Here is a 12,698-nt window from a genome sequence, read left to right as displayed (position 1 = left end):
TCCTTTCCCTTCCCTTCCTTTCCTTTCCTTTCCTTTCCTTCCTTTTCCTTTCCTTTCCCTTCCTTTCCTTCCCTTTCCTTTCCTTTCCCTTCCTTTCCTTCCCTTCCCTTATTTTTTATTTATCAAATTTTTATACCGCCCTTCTCCCGAAGGACTCAGGGCGGTGTACAGCCAGAGATAAAACACAGAATATGTACAATTAAAACCAAATTAAAAAATAGCAAATTACAAAAAAGGCTGATAATCAAAATTTAAATTTAAATTTTTTAAAAAAAATATTAATAAAACCCCAATTTAAAATCAACTATTATGCCAGTCCCGCTTGAATAAATAAGTATGTTTTTAGCTCACGACGGAAGGTCCGAAGATCAGGCACTTGACGTAGGCCAGGGGGAAGTTCATTCCAGAGCGTTGATGCTCCCACAGAGAAGGCCCTACTCCTGGGGGCCGCCAGTCGACACTGTTTGGCGGATGGCACCCTGAGGAGACCCTCTCTATGAGAGCGTACGGGTCGGTTGAGTAATCAAGTATGCCAATTGAGACATTTGCATGAATAGAGTAAATTCTAAAATATATTTACCATTATTTCCAGAATTCCTGCATGAAGACTGCTAGGTTAAGCAGTTATGTAAGAGCTTCCTGTTGGGGAATACTATTTCCTATAAGGCCATCATCAAAGAAAGAATTTGAGCAGCATCTGTGATATTTCTGTGCAATTTTAGATAAAATATATATTTTTACGGGCAAATAAAAATGCATGCTGTTATTCATAGGTCCTTGTAATGAGTAGAAAAAACAAATATAGACATATCTTAATATCTTCTGTGGCTGTGGATAGAAGACAGGGAGAAAAGCCACATGTGTGGTATTTTATATAGCACACATTTCCAACATGGAGGAAGTCCATTTATCTCATAGGGAGAGTTATATCTCATGTTTTTTACATGTTGGTACATTCTGACAACTATTCCAACCTTTCGGTATCTTCCAAAGTATAAAGAGATTTACAAAATGTGTTAGTGAAATCTCATATTTTACAGCATAAAATTAATGCATACACCTGGCTAAAAAAACAAAAGTGCCATCCACAATGAAAGAAAGCTTCTTATGTGATTGTTGTGGAGGAAATGGGAGTACAATAATCATTTGGTGCCTAGATCTCATCAAAAAGGAATTAATTACAAACCCATTAAAACAAAATGATGCAAGTGATTTTTCATCATAATTTAAAAAGCCATGTATTGCCAAAAAAGGAAAGTACTACTTCTTCCTTCCTCTAAGTACAATGCATATTTTTTAAAAATGTATAAAAAGATAGGTTTACATATCTAGAGGTGCAAGTCTAGAAATAGTCTCTTGTTATCTAAACAAACATCTCACCACAAAGCAGACATCAAAGCAGGACACCATAGCTATGGCTCATGCCTTTCACCAATTAATTCATTTGGAAGGGAACTGAATATTATTAAATTAAGCCGTACGGGTCTGGATGGGGAGGAACAGGCTCAAGCTTAATCCCTCCAAGAGGGAGTGGCTGTGGATGCCAGCACCCCGGTACAGTCAGCTGCAGCCGCGGCTGACTGTTGGGGGCGAGTCATTGGCCCCGATGGAAAGGGTGCGCAACTTGGGCGTTCTCCTGGGTGGGCAGTTGTCTTTCGAAGATCACTTGACGACCATCTCCAGGAGAGCTTTTTATCAGGTCCGCCTGATTCGCCAGTTGCACCCCTTCCTGGACCGGGATGCCCTATGCACGGTCACTCATGCTCTTGTTACCTCTCGCTTGGACTACTGCAATGCTCTCTACATGGGGCTCCCCTTGAAGAGCACCCAGAGGCTCCAGTTGGTCCAGAATGCAGCTGCGCGGGTGATAGAGGAGCTCCCATGTAACACCCATCCTGCGCAGACTGCACTGGCTGCCTGTTGTCTTCCGGGTGCGCTTCAAGGTATTGGTGACCACCTTTAAAGCGCTCCATGGCTTAGGACCGGGATACTTACGGGACCGTCTACTGCCATCTTCTATCTCCCAGCGACCTGTGCGTTCTCACAGAGAGGGATTCCTTAGGGTGCCGTCAGCCAAGCAATGTCGGCTGGCGGCTCCCAGGGGAAGGGCCTTCTCTGTGGGGCTCCTACCCTGTGGAACGAACTTCCCCCTGGACTTCGGCAACTACCTGACCTTCGGACCTTTCGCCGCGAACTTAAGACTTATTTATTCCGTCTTGCTGGACTGGCTTGAATTTTTAAATTTTTAGCTTATTTTATGGGTTTGTAATTTTTATTAATTTTATAGGGTTGATTGTATTTTAATATTGGGCCAAATTGAATAAGTTTTTTAATGTTTGTTTTTAGTATTGTATGTGTTGTTGCTGTATTTTATTCTGGCTGTAAACTGCCCTGAGTCCTTCGGGAGAAGGGCGGTATACAAATTAAATTATTATTATTATTATTATTATTATTATTATTATTATTATTATTATTATTATTATTATTATTATTATTATTATTATTATTATTATATAAAAGCAAATCATATTGTAAGCAGGGGGATTCCCTCGGGGGCAAAGATACAGTTCACATAATGTCACAGAATGTTTTCCATAGAAAAACAGATAGCAGAAGATGACTTATAGAAAAAAAGGAGCCCAATTCATTGGTTGATGCTTTCCTGGCCCAAGGTGACATATTCCACCACCACTATCCTGTGGCTTCCCTCTTTGATGGGATACCAAATGTATTATTGAGCATCTAGTTTCATAAAAAGATACATAAAGCAAATGACTTGTTTTAGACTAGAGCCGTGATGGCGAACCTATGGCACGTGTGCCACCTGTAGTCATATTGGTAGGCACACGAGCTCAGCTCTGGTGCGCATGCGCGTGCCAGCCATCTTAATTTTGGGCCTTCTGGGCTCACCAGAAGTAGAGAAACAGTCTGTTTCCTGCCTCCGGAGGGCCTTGGGGGATGGTGGGGAAGGCCCATTTTTTTGCTGTCTTCAGGCTCCAGAGCCTTTCTAGGAGGGCGAAAATGGCCCAGAAATTGGCAAACAGGTGGTTTCCAGTCTCTGAAAGACCTCTGGGGGGGTGAGGAAGACCGTTTCTGCCCTCCACAGACTCCTAGAAAGGCTCTGGAGCTTGGGGACAGCAAAAAACAGGCCTTCCAGTCCCACTGGAAGTTGGCAAACATTTCTGGCCTCCAGAGGACCTCCTGGGGATGCGGAAGACCGTTTTTGCCCTCCCTAGACTCTTAGAAAGGCTCTGGAGAAAAGAGAGTAAACAAGCCCACCAGGCCATCGCGTGCCAGGAGCAGGGGGAGTGGGGGGGATTTGCGCATGCATGTGTGGGGCTCATAGAATTATGGGTGTGAGTACGCACGCGTGACCCACCCAGCCACCCCGCTCCTGGCACCGGATGGCAAAAAGGTTAGCCATCACTGGACTAGAGGAAGCAAAAGTAAGCAAGGAGCTTTATATCTATTTAGGGATCCCAAAGCAACTACTTTTCTTTCTGCGCAATTGAGGTACAGTATTGCCTTCCTGCAAAGAATGGGGAGTAAAATTAAATAATAGTTCAAAACCAAATATAGTTTACTATAGAAGCATGGTCCAAAATTTGTATTTCAGAGACCATTCAGCAAATGTCCCTTCCTTTTCTAGGTGGTTCAGTGGCTAAGACACTGAGCTTGTTGATCAGAAAGGTCGGCAGTTCGGTGGTTCGAATCCCTAGTACCAGTCTCCTGCGTGAGCAGAGGGTTGGACTAGATGACCTCCAAGGTCCCTTCCAACTCTGTTACTGTTACTAATTGAAAACTTCTTGTATGCAGCCTAGGGCACTTCCACACCAGGCCTGTATCTCAATATCTTCCAAAGCAGTTTGAAACTGACCCACTGCTATTTTAATTTATGGCTGGCCAGAGTTCAGCTCTGAATCAATATGCCACTTGAGTTTCTGATAATGGAATAAAAATGTCTTCTCACACCTCATCTCAAATAAACAGGAAATACAATATATTGCTTAGGAGATCCCCTAACCCCATGTTTTTCAGTTAAATTTTGGGTACATATGTGCCTAAAAGTTTGCAAAATATATATATATAAAAATCTGAGCAATTCCTATGATAAAAAACCAATGCAAGGGAAGATTAATTGTAAACAAAAGCACTAAAATCCTCCAAAGTTTCAGCTGCCTTGCCACCATTGATTTAAAAGCCACTGTTGAGTTGTAAAAGCAAAATGCTAGCACATCAGCAGGTTTGAAAGAAAGCAGTGCTTCTTCCAGTAACTCTGATGTGGTTGTATATTGCAGTACAGCTTCTGGATTGTTTGGGAAGTGGGAGAGATGAAGTTTAAACAATGCACGTAAGAAGAGACAAGCTACTACAGGAATAAGATGCGGACATTTGGAGGTAGGGGTAGAGGTAGGAGAATAATGACTGCCTCAAGCTTAAGAGCCAGAAAATGGGGTGAGGCAAGAATTCCTTTCCAACTGACAGATAATTAATACCAAAGAAAATAACAGATTCTGAAAACAGAGAAGTCTGGAGGCCAAACCAAAATAGTGCAACATATTGGCATGAAAGGGTGATCGAGCCTTTTTACAGGTACTCCTTGACTTACAACCACTATTGGAACCAGAATTTCTGTTGCTAACAGAAATTTAATAACAGTTATTACCAATGCTATGACTTTATTGGCTGGTTATTAAGCAAAGGACTGCAGTTATGACATGAATCATGAGGCTTGTTAAGCAAACCTGGTTTCCCTGAGAGGGGCATTGTGCACATTATTGTGGCTTAGGATGATGATGATGATGATGATGATGATGATGGGAAGAAGAGGAGGAGGAGGAGGAGGAGAGGAAGGGAGGGAGAGAAGGAGAAGGAGAAGGAGAAGGAGGAGTATTAAAAATACAGACTTCGGTACATCTAAAATGTAGAACAAAGTCTGCAGACAAACTAGATTTAGAAAATATTTCACTAGAGATTGTAATTCCGTCTGTAGGCTGATCAGCAAGGAGAGCTTCTTCTTATTTCAGTAAACATGGCCCAATTCTTCAAGAAAAATGAAAATGTTTTATCTCTCCTCTGCTACATCCGTCATCATTTCAGTCAAAATTAGAACTTAATTTGATGTTAGTGTTGATATAAATTCAAAATCTGAGTGGGGAATTAGTGGACTCCCTCTTCCATTAACAGGCTAGAGCAGTGGTTCTTAACCTTTTCTTTACCACAGACCCGTTTTGTGGCCACAGACCATGGCCGTGGCAAGACATCACTCAATATTTAAATCATAACATTTCCTCAAGACTTTGGTGGATCCCCTGTGATGACATTGTGTGTGTCCCTGCCCTGGGGGGGTGGGGGGAGGACTACAGGTTGAGAACCATTGGACTAGAGGATTTTACACGGTTTTGTCAACCAAGTACATTAAACCCTACTTTTACCACAAAGTTAGTTCTGTGAATTCACAGTGTGTGTGTGTGTGTGTGTGTGTGTATGAGAGAGAGAGAGAGAGAGAGAGAGAGAGAGAGAGAGAGAGAGAGAGAGAGAGAGAGAGAGAGAGAGAAATTCATTATTTTCTAAATAACTCAAGTTGGCAAACATGCCTAACGCTTCTTCCGCGTCCTATTTTCCCCACAACAACATCGTGTGAGGTGGGTTGGACTGAGAGAGAATAACTTGGCCCAAAGTCACCCAGCCAGTTTTTGGGAAGCCAAAATGTGATTGCTTATCATACTCAGATATAAACTAGGGAGCATATAACTTATGTTTGCCAGAGGTGATGGAAGTCAAGCCGCTCTTTTAAAATTAGCAATTGTTCCAATTATTCAAGGGCTATGAGCTGCACAAATCCAGATAAGCACTAGATGGCAACAAAGAGATACAGGAAAATGTTAGTTCACTGGATAAAAGATACCCAACAGTTCTTTCAGAGGTTGCCTCATGCTGAAAGCCTCTGGCTTTCCAGACACATTTCAGAAATAAGTATGGTGTTGCAGATGGCACCTTTTTATGCAATCTCTTTGCACCGATGAGCCTTTTTGATCACTGTGTAGCACAAGATAAAGGAAAGAGGTCTTCTCAGGCTGTCACTGTGCCTGTCGCTCACATGGTCTGTTGTTAGTCAAATACAGAGTGAGTCTCTGTATTTAAGAGATCAAGGGAAATTCCCCTCTCTCTCTCTCCCTCTCTCTGTCTCTCTAATATGAAATTTAAATAAAACTGAGGCTTTCCTATCTTACATATTTCTTTAAAAAGCTTACTGTTTCAATGATGTATAGACAGGGTGGGCTGTCTACAATTCCACATTTAAAACAGCAAATGATGAACATTTTGTTTCTTTCTTTATCAACACATTCTGTAATCTGGATTCTTTTAGCACTCTGCATATGAACAGGAGTACTTTTCTAACAGGGGCTGCTGCTGAATGAATACATCCAACATGTGCCATTAAGAAAAGCCAGAGAATGTCTTTTATCAGATTATTTTCTGTATAGTTACAACCTCTTTCTAGAGACAATGCAGAAAAATTGGAATCTTCAGAATTCAAACCATCAGAATAAAACAGCCTGCAATGGAAATGCACCATTCTTACACAAACAGAATGCAAAGCCATGTGCTGCTTGAAAAATAAATGTACCCCAGAGTCAGGGAATTTAGAATGATGGTCCCCCAAACAACTATGAGGCAGCATACTGAGGCTTTTTTGTGTGTTTCCCATAGTAACATTATGGTTCAGCAGATGGATGAGTTATGGACCCGATGAGAGCTAGCATCCTGAATCTTTTGGTTTGACTTTTTAACACAGGTAGTTTAGCGTGGATATTTGCCCACACACTCACATTTCATGCCTGAGAAAGGAGATTGCGGATGTGCAAAGCGCTTTTCCTCCAGACTAGGGGGTAGACTTACACAGGGTTTTCCCCTTTGGCCTCATTAAAGTGCTTTCCCTTAGCTTCCTTGTCTCTCCCACCAAGCATTGCTGTCAATGGGAGAAACAGATCCTGATTCTCCCCTTGGTGTAGTGTGGAGCAGAGAAGGCAGGATGTGGGCCTCAGCCACCTTTCAAGTCAAGGGATTTATTTGCTGAGTGGCACGAAGCCCTGGTTGGGCCTGTGGATTTTATTTATTGTTGGCAATGGTTAGCTCAATTTCAGTAGTTGGAGAGAGTGGTGGCAGAATCCATGTCACTCGGTGTAGAGAACTCTTAGTAAGGTTATTTAATAGGAACAAGAAATTCAGCTTAACCCATGGAGAGTAGGGCTGGCTGTTTTCAAACTTACCAGCCATTGAGAGGTTTCAGATCTCCTCAGTACCTAATTTGGAGCCTTTTTAAATTGTAGCCCCCCCCCCCCCAGCTATAACTAAAAGTGGATTCCACTATTATACTGAGCCATGGTTTGTTTAGCTCTGGATGATTGAACAAATCACATTACGACTTAGAATGATGGTTGAATCCAGTCAACAAATATTTCTGTGTTGCCGCTGTTTTCACTCTTGTAACCTTTAAACTAAGGTAGTATGATTGTCTTCTGCTCTCCCAACATAAATTGAGCGGTAAAGGTGCTGTAGCAGACTGAACTCCCTCAGTTTGTTTTCATATAAGCAAGAAAGAAATGGAAGAGAGAAGGAGAATTAAAACACCAAAAGTATGTCCCCTCATGAAGACCAAAAGTAGGGGGGATACTGGTCAGTTTTATCCATGTTTGTTTTGTCTGAATCATCAAGTGTATCCTTGGAAAATAATTAGACTTGCATGCCTCTTCAAAGAACTCAGGAGGGCTTTTTTTTTTAAAAAAAAGCCTAAACTATTCTAAAAAAACCCTGTTAAACTATTCTTAATGGTAAACTGGAAAGAAATCTATTTGATACTGAGAACATGGAGATCTGGAGTGTGTTCAAAGTGGCACAGAAAGCATGTGAAAGTGCTTTAGATCTTCAATTATTTTTTTCCTTCTCTCTGCTTTGTGTAGCATTTTGTCTTAGGAAGAGTTCTGGAGGCACAAACTTGCACTCAGTTTTGTGATCTTCAGTAGATCTGGTAAAACCTTGATTTAAAGCTAAAAGGCATTTTTCTAATCTCTAGCGCAGGTTTCTTTGTATGTTGTATAACCTTTTTTCTTCCATTCAATCATGACTGATTCTCTAAGATTGCCTGGACAAATCCTTGCAGTTTTCTTAGCAAGGTTTTTCACAAGTGACTTGCCATTGCCTCCTTCCTAGGGTTGAAAAAAACTGTTTGGCCCAAGGTTACCTAGCTGGTTTCATACCGAAGTAGGACTAGAACTCATAGTTTCCTAACCTGATGCCTTAACCACTACACCAGATTGGTTCTCACATAACCTTCATAAGTGGGGGAACAATTCTTCATTTCTAACCTTCGAAGAACAGAATGGGACTCAGTACTCAAATTAGGCCTAAATAAAGGAACATTCAAAGAGAAATATAAAGAGGAAAGTAAGCCCCCAGAACCCACATATATCATTATTTTATTTGATGAAGTTCCTGTTTTAGGCTAAATATTTTTTAAATGGTAAAATGTCTTTTATGTGATTATTTCACATTTCTAAAATCTAAAGATAGTATTTTAGCTGTTTGAAGCCCAGATACCACATTAAACAAATCCTCTCTATATTCTGTTTTACAAGAGGAATCTGCATATTTTTTACCTGAAATTAAACACTGATTAAGTAATGTTTCTTGAGTTTGCTCTTCTCAGCCTGATGATATTTGGTTACATATTTTACACCTCCATGTGAAGAAGTGAAAATAACAGATGTTTTCCTTTTAGAAAAAAAAATGATATTTATGGGTGAGGCAAGGTAACATGCCAACAGTAGACGCCAGGGCAGAAATTTCATTACTTGCAAATGAACGCATGACAGGGGTTATATTGAAATCCTACCCAACTTAATAAAAGGAAACATAGATGCATTGTGCAGTATTTGAACAATGTGCTGGAGAAGATTTGCAAGAGCTCCTAGCCTTCCATGCATAAAATCCCAGGTCTGTGGAAATGTTAAAGACTACAAATTATTGCTAATTTTTAATAAATTTAAATTTTAATAAATTTAATAATATTGCTAATTAATAATAAAAACCCTAACACTAACCCTAACACTTCATCACTGCCGGGAATTACTTCTCTCTAGGCCTCTATTTCTTTTCTAGGCCTTTTTTAAAAAATTGTTTATCTCTGGGAACACACAGAAGTTCATGCCAGGCATTAAGAAATCGTAAAAAAGTTACAGCCCAGCTCTCCCTAAAAGTCAGCCAGAATCATTCCATTAACACGTGCATCTTATTGGTCAGAAATAAAACATAAAATATTCCTAACAAATACCAGGCAAAAAGATGTGCTTGCCAAAGATGCTAGCATCTTGTCGGATTCCAAGCCAGCTGGGTTTCATTCCAAAGGTTCCTTTCATCTTCCTTTTCTACAACTACTCAGGGAATAGTGTCCCCACAACTACTCAGGGAGAAGATCCATTAGTTTTGTAAATTTCTGAGCAGCCCAATGTTTTGTCCAGAGCCCAAACGAGATGTCTGGTGGTGTGGGGAAAGCAGAGTTAAATAAAGAGCACTTTGGTGATTTGTTTTAGAGGCAGTCCCCTGCAACCTACCAAACTATAGTATAAGATAAGAATTGGCAACACAGCATCTTTGCAGGAGATGCTAGGCCCTGGCCCCAAGAAATTTTTAAATAACTGATGTGAGATAATTGTCCCTCTCTCTGTGTGTGTATGTGCGTCCATGCATATTTTTTGCTAATAGATGTGATCTTTTTCAACTCCTACCCTCAAAACGACGCTGTAGAGCACTGCACAACAGAACAACTAGACACAAGAACAGTTTTTCCCCCGAAGGCCATCACTCTGCTAAACAAATAATTCCCTCAACACTGTCAAACTATTTACTAAATCTGCACTACTATTAATCTTCTCATAGTTCCCATCACCAATCTCTTTCCACTTATGACTGTATGACTGTAACTTTGTTGCTGGCAATCCTTATGATTTATATTGATATATTGACCATCAATTGTGTTGTAAATGTTGTACCTTGATGAACGTATCTTTTTTTTTATGTACACTGAGAGCATATGCACCAAGACAAATTCCTTGTGTGTCCAATCACACTTGGCCAATAAAAATTCTATTCTATTCTATTTTATTCTATTCTATTCTATTCTATTCTATTCTATTCTATTCTTAGCTCTTCAAGGTAGTCGAGTCAAGAAGCAAGACAAATGGTATTAGGTCTGTATGAATTGTATGGTTACACTAACAGAATCTTGCAATTTAGAAAATATCTCTCTTGTTCCTTACTTTTACTCTCACAAAAACTAGGGAAGGTCCCTTCTAAGTCTCTTTCTTCATCCTTCCTCTTATGGATTCAAATTTTGTTTATCAGACCATTGTCTTGATTGTGGCTTTTCCCTCTGTCTACTAGAGTCATTGTCACATACCATTACAGGCTATCAGTTAGAACATATTTTCTTAATATACTGTATATATGAAAGAGTCTGAGTAAGTAATTTATATAACAAAGTTATTTAACATTCAGTATGCCAGTCAGAAAAAAATAATTGCCTCCTCTTTTCAGTCAGTTCAATTACAGCTAGGGCTAACTGCGTGAGCACTTTATTAAATAATTGAAGTTCCTTTGGGACAGCTTTCTCCCATATAAATCTCACAAATCTTGATTTCTTCACAGCTAGGATTACCAGATATCTGAAGAGGCAAAGGAGGAAACAGACAATTGAAAAAGAGGACAAATAAGAGAAGGAAGACAAACTTAACTATACAGCTCTTGGCATCCGTGACAAAATTAGAGCAAAAAAATGTACATGGGCCTACCATCCCTGTCCTATTGTCCCCATTTATTTGTACTCATTTCCTGTGTTCATGCCCATGTTTATACTTATACCTATTATCTTGTACATGTTTAACAAACTAAATAAATAAATAAAATATATATGCAGCATCATGAAGTCTGATTTTTCAATTGCAGTATTTCCCCAAACATATTTATTTTGAAGAACACATGCTAATGATAATATAGAATCGACAACGTGTTTTCCAAATTTCAGCACACAAATGTATGATGAATCATGTGATCCACAGAATATAGTGATCATAGATTTGAAGGGGTTCTGTTAAAGCTGATTGATGGAGTTGGGACATAAATAATATAAATCTAGGTGGTTGAGTCTCTCAATGGATGAGTGAAAGAAAGAAGCAGACGATTTACAAGGTCACAATGCACACAAGTTTGAATGACTTCTGTTGTGAAAACAGTCCAGAAAAAAAGACAGTAAAAAAAAACCTAGACAATATTTGAAGATCATTCCAAGAGCACAGCTATAGGTTCATTAAGAAAATCACAAAGACACCACTAGCTACAGTCAGTATTCACAAACATCAGAAAAACCCTGGATAAAAATAAAATTCACACAAATGTAGCTAAGCAGAACTCTGATGCTTGTCAAAAAGCATTGGGTGGCCCATCAAGCTTCTTGACTAATATTCCACAGGAAGATAAATCAAAAGTAGATTTTTTTTCACGCTGTGTGGGTATAATTGTGTCTGGTAGAAGCCAAACACTACATTCCACAGTAAGAGCCTCATACTAAATTTTCAAGATAATCATCTATGGATAGTTTGCTACCTCAGGATCTGGATGACTTCCTAGCATTGAAGGAAGTATGGATTCTGCATTTTATCAGAAAATTCTATAGATTATCAGGCTTTCAGATGACATTAGTGTGCAAGTGAGGCATGCAGAAAGACAGTGAATTCAAACATACAAGCAAGTTTACAAGAGAATAGATGAGTGGAGGGAGAGGGAAGTGACTATTTTGTTGAAGGCCAGCATAAATCCCTTGGAAAAGTTGAGGCAAGATCTAAAATGAGGACATAGTACTAGAAATATCTTCAAATGATAGGGAGTAGAAGCGGTTTGCCATAGAAAACTCTACACAGAGATCTAAGAATCTGACTGTCAATTAGAGAAAATGATTGCAGTTACTGCAGCTAAATAAGGTGCAGTTGAGAATCTAAGGTAATGATTACCTTTTTCCCACTGGCACATCACATGTTGGTTTATTTTGTTTATGGGTCTCTGGCAAGATGGGTGGCATACAAGTTTAATAAATGAAACAAATGAAACATACACCAAACTCTTGTCATTTTATTTGGTAACTTGGATTTCTGTTATATATTGGTAGAATTGGCCTAAAGCTCCGATAACTTTTAATGGCAAAGATATTTAAACATCCAGAAGATTCCAAAATGGTACCTTCTTCTTCACTGAACCATCCATACTTTATTTGACTACTGTGTAGCTTTTTCAGCCAGCAACCTTATTGATCAAAGTGTAGCTGAAAAGGAGAGCTGACAGTAAAAGGGGTTTCTATATTTTAAAAAAGTGGCTGCCTCAACAGCTTCATGCAGTCACAATGTCTCACCCAGATGCTCAGAATTTCAAATATGTACATAGAATAATTATTGGATGTGTGTATGTGTATGTGTGTTTGTGTGTTGGAGAGAAATGGAATGATTAGGTGAAGTATACAGAAAAGGATGGGGGAGAATTTTCGCAATGATAAGTGAATTGTTATAAAATGATGAGGGACTTGAGTTACAATAAAGGGATGAGAGAAAATGTAAATGGAGAAAGGGCACAAAAATAAGTACTGCATTGCA

At 39.5% G+C, this 12,698-nt stretch overlaps 1 long non-coding RNA gene across 1 annotated transcript in view; it reads left to right on the top strand.

Annotated features, from left to right (window-relative positions):
• The window catches only part of LOC131195818 (uncharacterized), a 32,984-nt gene extending 22,016 nt beyond the window's left edge, over nucleotides 1-10,968 (top strand). Inside the window, exon 2 of the long non-coding RNA XR_009154555.1 lies at nucleotides 10,708-10,968. This is a non-coding gene — a long non-coding RNA (uncharacterized LOC131195818). The remainder of the gene's footprint in view (nucleotides 1-10,707) is intronic.
• Nucleotides 10,969-12,698: the final 1,730 nt, after the last annotated feature.

The sequence above is a fragment of the Ahaetulla prasina genome, chromosome 3 (assembly GCF_028640845.1).
Source record: "Ahaetulla prasina isolate Xishuangbanna chromosome 3, ASM2864084v1, whole genome shotgun sequence".
Lineage (NCBI taxonomy): Eukaryota > Metazoa > Chordata > Lepidosauria > Squamata > Colubridae > Ahaetulla > Ahaetulla prasina.
Note: the sequence above shows the minus strand (reverse complement) of the source record. Positions and strands in the feature narration are given on the sequence as shown.